Here is a 12,538-nt window from a genome sequence, read left to right on the forward strand (position 1 = left end):
ACCTCTCAAAAGCTAATAATTGCATCTCATTTAAAAATGAGCAAGATCTGAATAGACATTCTGAAAAGAAGACACACAAATAGCCAACAAATAGATAAAGAAAAGTCACTAAATGGGAAGAAAATAATTTGAATGTTTAATTACAAGGATAAAAATTACAAAAATGCTGCGTGTTATACATACAATACAGTTGGTGTGCCATAAGGTATGTTTGTAATTTCAGTGAACAAAAACAATTCTAGCTGCTCCTCATGGCTCCTATCATATGAATTTCATGTCATATGAATATCATATATAATTTCAGTGAACAAAAACAATGCTAGCTATTCCTCTTGGCCTCTATATACTGAAACTGCACTGACCAAGACAAAACGGACATGGTTTCTACTACCCCTGAGAGACTCTGCACAGGGAAAACCCACAGAAGGATTACAATATTGTGGGACTGTGAGACATTCTGACTAAAGAAAGCTTCTAGGATAGGCATCTGACTCCCACTCAGACACCAAATGTTATCTCTCAAAGCGAAAGTAAGTGTCATAGTATGTAAAGGTATCTCAGGAATGAAAAACAAATACATGTATTGCTTTGGGGGGGAAAGATGCAGCATTTGCTAATGGAATGCTTGTCTACTCTGCCACATTTAAGAAACAGCTCTGTAGGAAGTAGCTTTGTCTGATTTTATCAAGCACAGGCTACAAAAATCTACCTTTTCACAATATCTCCAGGGGGCACTGGGCAGATGGCTCAGTTCATAAAGTATTCTCTGAGTAAGTATGAGACCCTCCTTTCTGCTCTTCAGTACCTATGTAAAAGACAGGGGCAGGTGTCTGTAAGGCCAATGCTGTGGCTCAGGATGGACCTGAGACAGGAGAATGCTGGAATATCAATGGCCAGCTGCCTGAGCTACAAGTTCAGTGAGAGATGTTACTTCAAAAATAGGGTGGGAAATGATGCGAAAAATAAACAATCTGAGTGAGTGCATCTACACATTCATCACACACACACACACACTCATACACACACACACACACACACACTCTCACACACACACACACACACACACACACGAGAGAGAGAGAGAGAGACAGACAGACAGACAGACAGACAGACAGAGACAGACACAGAGACAGAGACACAGAGACAGAGACCGAGATGGGTGGGGTGGAATAAAACAAACAGTTCTTTCAGAAATATTCCTAGACAGTAAAATAGAGTCCATCTCTCCTTCTGATATTAATCAGGAAATCAAACTGCTGGCCCCCTCTCCTCATTTGATAATTTCATAAAGTCTAAACTTTTGTAATTACCACCCAAAAGAGAACACAAAAGGATCCCCAGAGTTAATGTTTCTGGTTAATCAAAATAATCTCGTGTCCGAATTTCCTTTGTACATTAGGATCTTTGTGTGATAAGGCTTTCTATGCATGTGCATATGCAAGACGTTTAACATCTACACAAGGATTGATTCTATCCATACAAAGGAGGAAAGAAATGCCTGTAAATCTCGTTAGAATGAGATGATTCGGATTTATAGCTCTGATGATAACGTGATTTAACCAATAAACAGTCTTATTCAGAGGGCACTTCACTTCACTGAATGCAGTTAGTGAGGCTTCTTTTCAATTAAATGTTTATCAAGTCATGCACACAAGATAATTTATTGTATGCATAAAAACGAAAAATTATAATGGTGAGTCATGCTATTCTCTCTGTTTCTTTGGGTAAAGCCAAAGGAGGATTAGTCATCTTTCTCAAGACAATAAAGCGGTAATAGTGTCTGAATCATAAATAGCAAAACAAATCTTGAGGCACAAAATAAAATTAGAGGATACAAATAACTTACTTTTTTCTAAGATTTTTTAATTTATGTATTTATATTATATGTGTATGTCTGAGTGTATGTATGTATGTGTGAAGTGCTCACAAAAGCCAGAAGAAGTCATCAGATATCTTAGACCAGACGATTGTAAGCCACCCCACAAGTATTTTATTTACCTGGTTTGTTTGTTTACATACTTTTCTGTCATCTAGACCAAGAATGCATCCAATATGATACCAGGTTTACGTTTGACATTGTTTCTACACATATTGTATTTTTAGGAAACAAACCCAATAACTCTGTTGCCACAGAATGGAAGAAAGGAATGTACGATGACCTATGAAGCTAGGGAAAAAGGGTGCAGGAGGTGCCCCAAGTTTAGAGAACTTAGCACTGTTCTGTTGTTAGAATGAGAACTTTGAGAAATATCTGTCTTCAGCAGAATCTGCCAGACTTTTGAACTTGAGAAATGATAATATAATCCAAAAAGTTAACACTCAAGAAATGTGTTAAGATACAACAAAAACTCAAAAACTCATAATGGCTTAAGTAAGCTTACAACTTGGTACGATGCTAATAGCTATCCTTGGCTGCACATGGCAACAGATCATGAATGGACATACCCTGGCATAATTGAGAATGTTTGGTGGGTTAGTTGTTTCTTCTAATGACTCAGATAATCTTATATCCTAAAATTTAAAAGCTAACCATTAAGGTTTTTTTTCTTTTTCTTTTTTTACTTTAGAACATATTTTTAAAGTTTGTAATCATTAGATTCTTTGGGGGAGAGTTAAACTTTTTTAGGTCATTAGGTAAGACTGTACATGGAAATCCGAGATTCACGAAAGAAATGTTTAATAAAAATTAATTAGAAAACACTTCAAGCCTTTGACAGTCTTATCCACTCAGGATCTCTGATAGGATAGAGCTGAGTGGTACTAAACAATACACACATAGCTCAATATTTCATGCTCTATGCCAATTCTTTTTTAAACAACTAGGAAGGTTTGTATTTAATTATCCAAGTAAAATGGCCTTTTAGGACACTTTCAAATAAAAAAAAAAAAGATGAGAAAAATACTGAATTTGAGATACTTAATTCTTAAGTCAGACCTGATTCAAAGTCAAAAGACCCTTTTAAATAATGAGGACCTTGTAGACGTAAGCTCTTCTCTAGTTGCCTTTAAAAATCTATTAAAAATCACAGTGGGAAAGTATCAAGTTATTAATTCAATATCAAATAAAAACTTTAGATGACTATGAGCAGCAAAGACATTATTACATCTTTAAATTACCAAGCCCTTTAGTATGTGGTCAGCAACATTTGGTCTCATAGGACTCACTGTCGCTCTGGTTTCCCATGGATGGTTAGGCGTTAGATCATTAGGCATGTGAAGATTGTGAAGGGACCAGAACTACTGCTTCTATTGTCTGTCCTGTCGGCTGCTCCTAAGACTTCAACTCTAATTACAGTTCTATACACTCAACATCATTAAGTCAATTAATAATCATCTAAATAAACCCAAGGTTTTACTGGGTAATATTATCTCCTCTTTCCCAGTCACCACCCTTCACACATTATAAGCTTATATACTCTAACCTTTTATAGTGACATATCTAAAAATACCTTTGAATACCTTTCTGGGGTCCAATTGCTTCTCTTGCTCTCTAGGGCCATCAAGATGGCTGGGCAGTTAGAAGCTCTTGCCAACAAGCCTAGAAGTCTAAATCCAAGTATAGGAATCCACATGGAATGAGATAACCTTACCTGCACTATCCTCTGACCTCCGTAAGTAACACACACACACACACACACACACACACACACACACACACACACACTGCAATAAAGATTGTAAAGGGTTCTCTGTACATAGTAAATATGATCCAAGTACTCTGCCTGGCACTTAAAATTAAGATTTTTCTATTAACCATCACTTGCTTCCTAGTCTCTTGTTCTGTTTTTCTATTATTCTATTCATTGAACAATTTCAAGACCGACTCTCATACTATTCCCTCCATCAAAAGAAAAAAACTTCTCCTTTGGAAACTGTGTATGAAGTTTGTTTGCTTTTCTCTATTTTTGCGTAATTGCTTAAGTAGGTGATGTTTTCTAAGCATCCCAGGTATTTGGGACGCATCCTTTCGTTGATCTTCATATCTCCATCAATTATCACAGTTTCTTTATATCCGACAGTGTGGATAATAGCATACTAAGTTGTAAAAATTACATTTCTCTACTACTTTTAATTTATTGCACAATCTTATCCAGGAAAAAAAAGCAGTAGTTCTTCTGCCCATAACAAATGTTTGTGTTTTTACACATCTGCTACAAGAGATGAATTAGCAATCAACAAATTTATATCAAATATCTCTATGTGTAGTACGAAGTACAGAAAACAGGGTGAACAGGTAGGTATTACACTAATCCTCTCTGAATGCTTGTTGTGATAAAGGAAATAAAAACACAAAAAAGCAAACAAAGTAACTTCAGGAAATGTTAAGTGTCCTGAAAAAAGGAAAGAGAGGAACTAGTTCCAGGAAATTCCTTTGTAGGGTACCTAGCAGTGTTATGGATGTTCTGGGTAGCCTCTAAAGAAGATCTGGAAAAGAGGTAAGATTACCATGGGCACGGAATTTATAGTTTTAATCCTATTAAGCTTCTCTTTCACAAAATATTTTAACATAACTTGCTAACGTCTCTGTTAATGTCTACTTTGGTTTCAAAAAAACAAAAAGCAAAGAGAAAAAGAAAAAGACATCCACTACCTCAGATATGTCTGGAGCCAGACACTCCTACCCTACCAACCTTTACTTGAGAGGAGTGGACTTCAAGAAAGAAGCGGCTAAATGAGAACAGACAGCCAGAAAGAAAACTGCAAAGAAATTCTGTGAGATGGTTTTCCCAGTAACTACACGTTTCACAGGGCACAAGTGACTTCAAAGGACAAAAGAGACTAGCATTTGAATAGGGAATTGGGGTTTTGTAACTGACGGAGGCTGGGCTTTCTTTGAGCTTCAAGCTTGGTTCTAGCCTGCACTCACATCATTGGCCAAAGTCTTTTATTTAGAAACATATAACTCCTGAGCTAGAGCTGAATCTGGAAGCCCAGGAGTCTGATATGGCAAGGGTACAGCAAATACCTCCTAGTCCGACCAATGCTCTTCTCCTTTCTCACCTGCTGCTCAACGGTTTGCACCACCCAGATGCAGCTCATCGCCCGGCTCTACCCCCAAGACCTTTCACCCTTCATTTACTGTGTGTCCCCCTTAATACTACAACTCACCGGCGACCTTGGTTGCAGCAGCTGCTGCCACGTCCGCCTGGAGCTTCCGCCTTGGTCCCCTTGGTTACCGCGTTACATCGGTACCCATAGCAACCAGAATACTTAGGCTTAGTACTGTTGCTGGCCACCTCCAGAGGGAGGAAGAGAGTCTATGATGTGTGAGAGAATGGGAAGATCCTAGGGAAGGAAAATGCAATGAAATTCAACTGATTGTGTGTGTGTGTGTGTGTGTGTGTGTGTGTGTGTGTGTGTGTGTGTGTGTGTGTGTGTGTGAGAGAGAGAGAGAGAGAGAGAGAGTTCTCTTGGCCTCAGCCTGGACTGATCGACATTTACTGACCCACTACAACACTGCAACCATGAATCAACGATTCCTATATGTACCACTCAGCTCATCTTCATAACAACCCAATTTATATGTGTGAAAATTAAGGCACAGAGAATTTAAGTAATTTACAGCAAAATAAAAAGATAGCAAATAGAAGGCCTACAAATTAATTTTAGCTGTTTAACTTTGGTAATCCCCTCACCCATGAATAACATTTCACTGCCTTCAAAAGGCTGCCAGGAAAAAAGGACAAGGAATCAAGTTCTCTCGCCAAGTCCAGAACTCGCTTGATACCAAATACCAAATATTTGATCCATGAGGTTGTGTATTTTAGACATGTCTATAAAGATATCATGTGTATACATATAAAAAATACACACAGATAACTCATACATCAAGTGTTTTTAAAGTTGCCTTTTGACAGTTTCATACATTGTATATAACCTAATTATCTCCCTCATTTCCCTGCCAATACTCCCTACAAACCCATTTGGTACCCACATTCAAGTCTTCTTGGTTTTTTTTTTTTTTTTTGGCCAAGTGAGTAGCCGAGAGTATTTGTGTCTATGGGTTTGATATTACCTCCTGGTACTTGGCAAGTTCACCAGTGAGCACAAAACTAAAGACAATAACTGCCCTTCTCCAAGAATCTCAGTAGCTAATAAATGAGGCAGGAGAGGAAGGGCCAGTCAACTTCTCTCTCTATGACTAAGTGTGGACAGGGCCAGTTTTCTGCAGCCCCATATCAAGATAATCACAGTTGTTATGCATTCATGACTACAGTGAAGGACTGTGTCAGGTCCAGAATCAGATGGCTTTACACAACCCTTTGCATGATCTTCCAGCTCTTACATTTTTCCAGTGCTTTCTTCCACTACATTCTCTGAGCCTATAGGAGGTAGCACAAATATCTTGTTTAGGTCTGAGCACTTATTTGTCACTTAACTCTCAGCATGTGGGGCAGCTGTGAGGTTTGGAATCCACTGCTGTTCACTGGAAAGAGATTAAGACTGAGAGTAGCATTCATCTACAGGTACAAACAGGAATTTATCAGGCGGTTTGGCACTACATCAATTTACCGAAACAATGTTAAGTTTCCCCCTAAAGTCTATGAGATTCCAAGCCATGCATTTTATTTGTTTTACAGTACCAGGCATGGATTGCCTCCAGTGAAGCTGGCCTCCTTTTTAATCAGAAGCTTGTTGGTTATCCCTGTAACACTCACACCACTATTACAAAGATGGGTATATCCGGATGAGCAGGCTGATAATGTCGATTACAGAATTCAGAGCTGAGTAAGACTGTCCTTGACTTATCTTCCCATTAACCTTCATAGTACTTTGCAGAACTCTAGCCAACAGGTAGGAAGCTTCCAACTTAGTTTCGTTTCTTTGTATATCTATATCATGAGATCAAGATGAGTCATGTCTGCAGCAATAGGATTGTGTTGGTGTGAGTGAAAATGCCCCCCATAGACTCATAGGGAGTGGCACTATTAGGAGGTATACCCTTGTTGGAGTAGATGTGGCTTTGTTGAAAAAAGTGTGTAACTGGGGGCAGACTTTAAGGTTTCAGATGCCCAAACAAGATCCAGTCTGTGTCCTCTCTTCCTGTTGCCCGCTGATCCAGATGTAGAACTCTCAACTCCTTCTCCAGTACCATATCCACCTGTGTGCCACCGTGCTTTTCACCATGGTGATAATGGACTGAACCTCTGAACTGTAAGCCAGCCCCAGTTTTAAATATTTTCCTTTATAAGAGTTTCCATGGTCACAGTATCTTTTCATAGCAACAGAAACCCAAACTAAGACAAGGGTCTTATCAACCAAGAGAAACAGCAAGAGGGTATAAAGCTGTGAGGGCATTTGGGTCACCCCTGACTGGCAATACTCATAAGAGCACATCTGCCATTGGGGTTTGTATCTAGTAATTCATGTCTAGAAACATCATTATTCAGAAATGTATGATCTCTTATAATTATTTTAATTGTATTTTATTGGATTATAAGATAATAGGTTTCCATATTGCTTTTCACATACCTTTTATTTTTGATTAACCCCCTCCGAAGCCCCCTTGTCTCTACCAGGCCCTCTCTACTTCTCTTCCTGCTTTTCTATTTCTACTTTTCCTAGCTCCCAGAAATACTATAACTTAAAAACAAAAAAACTAAAGATTGAAGCTTGGAATCACATATGAGAGAGCATAGAGCTTTTGTCTGAGCCTGCGTTAACCAACTGAACATAATGTTTTTACAATCCCATCCATCATTTTTCTTTGCAACTGAGCAAAATCCCACTATGAGTATGCACTACAATTTGATTCTCCATCTACCAATTGATTGAGATCTGGGCTGCTTCTCTTGTCTAGCTATTGTGACTAGAGCAGCAATAAACACTGATGTGCAAGCATCTCTGCAGTAGAACTTTGAGTACTTTGGGGATGCCCTAGGAGTCATGGACTCAGTCATGTGGTGGCGGCTCTTTCTAGTTTTTGTTGGTTTATTTTTGACAAACTTCTGAGCTACCTTCAAAAGCATCTGTCCTACTCAAACATTTTTTTTTTCTGAGCAGAGAGCTTGCTGTAGTGATTTTACTTTATTTTTGGCTTCTAAATAGTGTTTTTTTTTCCCCATTAAATCTCTGTATTTATAGGCTACAGGTAGGAAATGTGATTGATTCTGCAGTCATTTCCCCTATAACCTTGTATGCTTAGCCACACTGCATCCATCATAGTCCTAGACATGTATTCTTACCTATTAAAGTTACTATGGTAATCTCTGCACCATTGTTCTCCTGTACCTGCCAGCCTCCATTTGAGAAAAAGAATTCAGTGTTTTCCCTTTGCACATTGAGTAAAAGTATAATCATTCTTGCGAAGAGAAGGTATGAAGCTGGGGTTTGGAGTCAGATATACTTAAATTTTAGGTATGATTTTATAAACTTTATTTGCTATGTCACAATATATGGTAGAGGCTAACTTGTAGAGAAAAGGGGCTGGCTAAAGAAATTAAGATCAGAGCCACCTCTGTCCCTGGCCAACTGATCTATGAAACCAACCAATTACAGAGCAATTGTAAAAAAAAAGTAGTACCCTGGCCCTGGATCCCAAAACCAGGGAAAGAAACACAGCCTGAGGCTAGGACCTGAGCCAGAGAAAGAAACATTTTATCCCCAAACCCAGAACCAAGGAAACATGTCTTGACTCTGAAACCAGTACCAAAGAAACACTCTTGGTCCCTAGAATCAGAGTCAGTGAAAGAAATGTGCCCTGGCCTTAGAATTAGTGTAAAAAAGCTAAGAAAGGCCAGTGACAGAAACACAGTTTGGTTCTCAGATCAGAGCCATCTTTTCCCCTGGCCAACTGACCTCTGAAACCAACCATTCATAGAGCAGGAAAGTAGTACCCTGGCCCTGGAGCCAAGAACCAGGGAAAGAAACACAGCCTGAAGCTGGGACCTGAGCCAGAGAAAGAAACATTTTTATCCCCAAACTAGAACCAAGGAAACATGTCCTGACTCTGAAATCAGTACCAAAGAAACACTCTTGGTCCCTAGAATCAGGGTCAGTGAAAGAAATGTGCCCTGGCCTTAGAATTAGTGTCAAAAAGCTAAGAAAGGCCAGTGAAAGAAACACAGTTTGGCTCTGAAATCAGGGCCATCTTTATCTCTAGCCCACAAAACTGACCAATCCCTGTACAGAAAAAAACAACAAAACAACAACAAAACAAACAAACAAACAAACAAACAACAAAAAAAACCCTAACCAATCCCTGGTTGACTCCACTCCCAAGGCATTCTATATAAACCACCCTGCCTGGTCAGTTGTGGGCTATTCTCTCCATCATGGTAGAGGCAGCTACTCTCCTGGACTCTTCCTTCACAAATAAATCTGTTTCTCAAAAGAGATTTGGGTGTGAATATCTTTATTCACTGGTGAAGAGAAGGACCTTGCTGAGACGTCCCATAGTGAACAGAGCAAGGGGGAGCTGAAAAAGTAACACTTTTCTCCACAGCCAGAGAAGATTGCTACATTTCTGCAACGGTTTCCCCTTTTGCAGAGTGAAGCAAAAGAAGCAACATCTTAGGCCAGAGAAGAAGCAGGGCTCTGCTAGGAAGCCCCCTTAAGTGGGTGCTGAGCAAAGCTCAGCTGTAGCCACTCTTTAGGAGAAGATCAGGATTGCTATACCCTGCAGGGAGATCATCCCCCCACCACATAAGGTATAGCCTGAGTTTCCTGAGCAGCCAATACCTTCCCCTCCCTGTTGAGCTGTCATAGCTGCTCCAGGCCTGACTCTCCTGAGCAGTCATAATTCCTTCCCTTCCAGGGCTGAGCTGTCTCTGCAGCTCCAGCTGTCAGAGCTGTCCTAAGCAGCTCAAGGTGTTGTCTGACTCCCCAAGGAATCAGGATACCTTTCTCCAGATTGCAAAACTCACATTTTGGTGCCAAAATCCAGGACCAAACCCACCAAGTTGCAACAAAGTTACTTATATAACTGGTCTAATTTGTCAAATAATATACCAGTCTATATATCTTGTAGTGTATTAAATATAGCAAGAACACATAGCGTATTAAGTCCTTAGCTCTAAGCTAGACACATAGTAAGTACTTTTAAATGGTAAAAATGGTGCTGTGGCATTGGTAATTGCTATTGCAGATTCAGTGATATAACTTCTCTTAATCCCTCCTTTAAACCTGGTAAAAAGATGGATTTTAAGTGGCTAGATAAAACTTCCAAGTTTTTTGTGTACAGTGTCCTTTGGTTAACCTCATACTCTTCAAATCACTAGCAAAGGAATTTTCAACATTTATTTACTATTTCATTACTTTACTTTTCAATACTTCAACAAATATTTTCTGATAGTCTGTTTTCCTAGGTAACAAAATATAAAAACACTAAGCTGGAAGCTATAATACATATGCAGAGGACCTGATGCACTCATGCAGACCCCATGTTTTTTGACCCAGTCTCTGTGAGTTCATATGAGCTGTGATCATATTGATTTAGAGACCCTTGTTTTGTCCTAGTATCCTCCATCTCTTCTGGCTTTTACACTCTTTGTACCTCTTCTTCTCTGAGTTCTCTGGCCCTAAGGGGAGGGATTTGATGGAGACCTCTCATTTAGGGCCTAATGTTCTGCCTGTTTGTTTTCTAAAGAGATGAAGAAAGACAGACATAAAGAAAAAAACAAAAAAAGGAACAAAGAAAGAAACACAGGGAAGGAAGGGAGAGGATATGGATTTGGGGGACATATGGGAGAAGTTTGGACATAGAAAACCATAGTCAGAATGTGTTTTAATTTTTTTAAAAAAAAATCTATTTTTGATGAAAGATGTAGTTAAAGTTTTCCTGCCTGGCCCAGTCAGGACAAATCTCTCTTACCTGCCAGTCCCACAGTCACTCAGACCCAACCAAGAAAGCACACAGAAACTTACATTGTTTACAAACTGTATGGCTATGGCAGGCTTCTTGTTATCTACTTTTTCTATCTTAAATTAACCCATTTCTGCTTATCTATACTTTGCCACATGGCTTGTGGCTTACCAGTGTCTTTACATGTTGCTTCTCATGGTGGCGGCTGGCAGTGTCTCCCTCCAGTCTTCTACTTCCCAGAATTCTTTTCTCTCTTGTCCCGCCTATACTTCCTGCCTGGCCACTAGCCAATCAGAACTTTATTTACACAGAGCGATATCCACAGCACTTCCCCTTTTCTTTTTTTTTAAGGAAGGTTTTAACATTTACATAGTACAATTACATATAACAAAACAATTATCAAGCAAGAATTACAGTTACAATATTAAAGAAGATATCCTATCTATCTTATATTTATGAGTCTAAGGTTTTATATCTAATGTATCTTTTATCATAACTGAGGAAATTATAACTATCTAGTCTTCAACCACATCAAAGACCTCAGAAGGATATAATATTACCTGAGAACCGGGAGAAGGATGCAAGCATTTTTCGGGAGTCTTGCAAGAGTAGACAGAGACAGCTGGCAGCCTGGACAGTCACCTAATGTTCCTTTGTAAAGTTGGGGCATTTGTCTTCAGCCCACAGGGCTAGAGTCTCTTGGTCACTTTTCTAAGTGTCCTGTAGAATGTCTGGCAGTTTCCTCTGCGAAGCAGGAACCTGAAGGACCATTTTGCCAAGCAAAGTTTAGTGGTCACCTTTCTATGGGTCCTGCATGTCCAGTCGATCAAGCAGTCCAGGCAAGAACAGTTTCTTGTCCAAATGGCTGTTTTTGCCAAGGTGAAGATAAACTCCATATGAAGTGTCTTTAATGCCCATCCTCCTCTCTGAAGTAAATCGGTGCTGCCAGAAGCAGACATATCTCACTGTCCAGAAAGTCTAAATTTTAAAAGTATTTTAAATGCCATATTCTGTAGGTCTTTGAAGTATTTGAAGATTACCTATCTATCTGAAATATGTCTATGTATATCTAGAAGACTTAACTAACATGGCTACGAGTATGATTATCATAGATGACTAATTATTAATCTATTTTTAATTATCCATTTCAATTTAAAATGAGCTATACAAACATAATACCTTAAATAAGAGTAGAAATATACACACAGTATAACAAAATTAACTTTAAGTTTGTATCAATAGACTAAAATCTATACCAATGTAAAACATTTTAAATGAGTTGTTGCTCTTTAGAAGTAAGTTCATTAATCTACCCTTTCATCCTATCATATCTATATCATATCCCCTTTTTATCTTTAGAAGGAGATTGCATTTATAATTAACCTGTTTTAAATAAAATATTGGTTTTTCTCTGTCCCACACCAGAGGGCTCTTCCGATTTGGGCCACAAGAATCTCTTAACTTTTTCTTTTAACAATGTGCTTGGGTTTAGAGAAGGAGTGAGCCAATTCCATCTCCAAAGCCAGCTGGGAATTTGGGTGTAGTTTTTCTTACTACTTCCTGCTGGAGGGGGGCGCTGTATCTTATGGGGACATAAAGAAAATTTTAGGATTATGGAGTAGTCCATGAGGGTAAACCTCTGAGCCAGTTGCCTTGAAACCATTCTGGATGTTGGATCATCTGGGCCATTGTGTCATCGGAGATCTTTCAGGTGGTCTTGGCTGATCAAACCTG

General features: G+C 39.0%; 1 protein-coding gene across 1 annotated transcript in view; it reads right to left on the reverse strand.

Annotated features, from left to right (window-relative positions):
* Positions 1-5,163, reverse strand: part of Zbbx (zinc finger B-box domain containing) — a 104,479-nt gene extending 99,316 nt beyond the window's left edge. Inside the window, exon 1 of the mRNA XM_036191322.1 lies at positions 5,110-5,163. The gene's annotated coding sequence lies outside the window, so the exon portion shown is untranslated. The remainder of the gene's footprint in view (positions 1-5,109) is intronic.
* Between the last annotated feature and the right edge of the window lie 7,375 nt (positions 5,164-12,538).

This window comes from Onychomys torridus, chromosome 6, assembly GCF_903995425.1.
Source record: "Onychomys torridus chromosome 6, mOncTor1.1, whole genome shotgun sequence".
Lineage (NCBI taxonomy): Eukaryota > Metazoa > Chordata > Mammalia > Rodentia > Cricetidae > Onychomys > Onychomys torridus.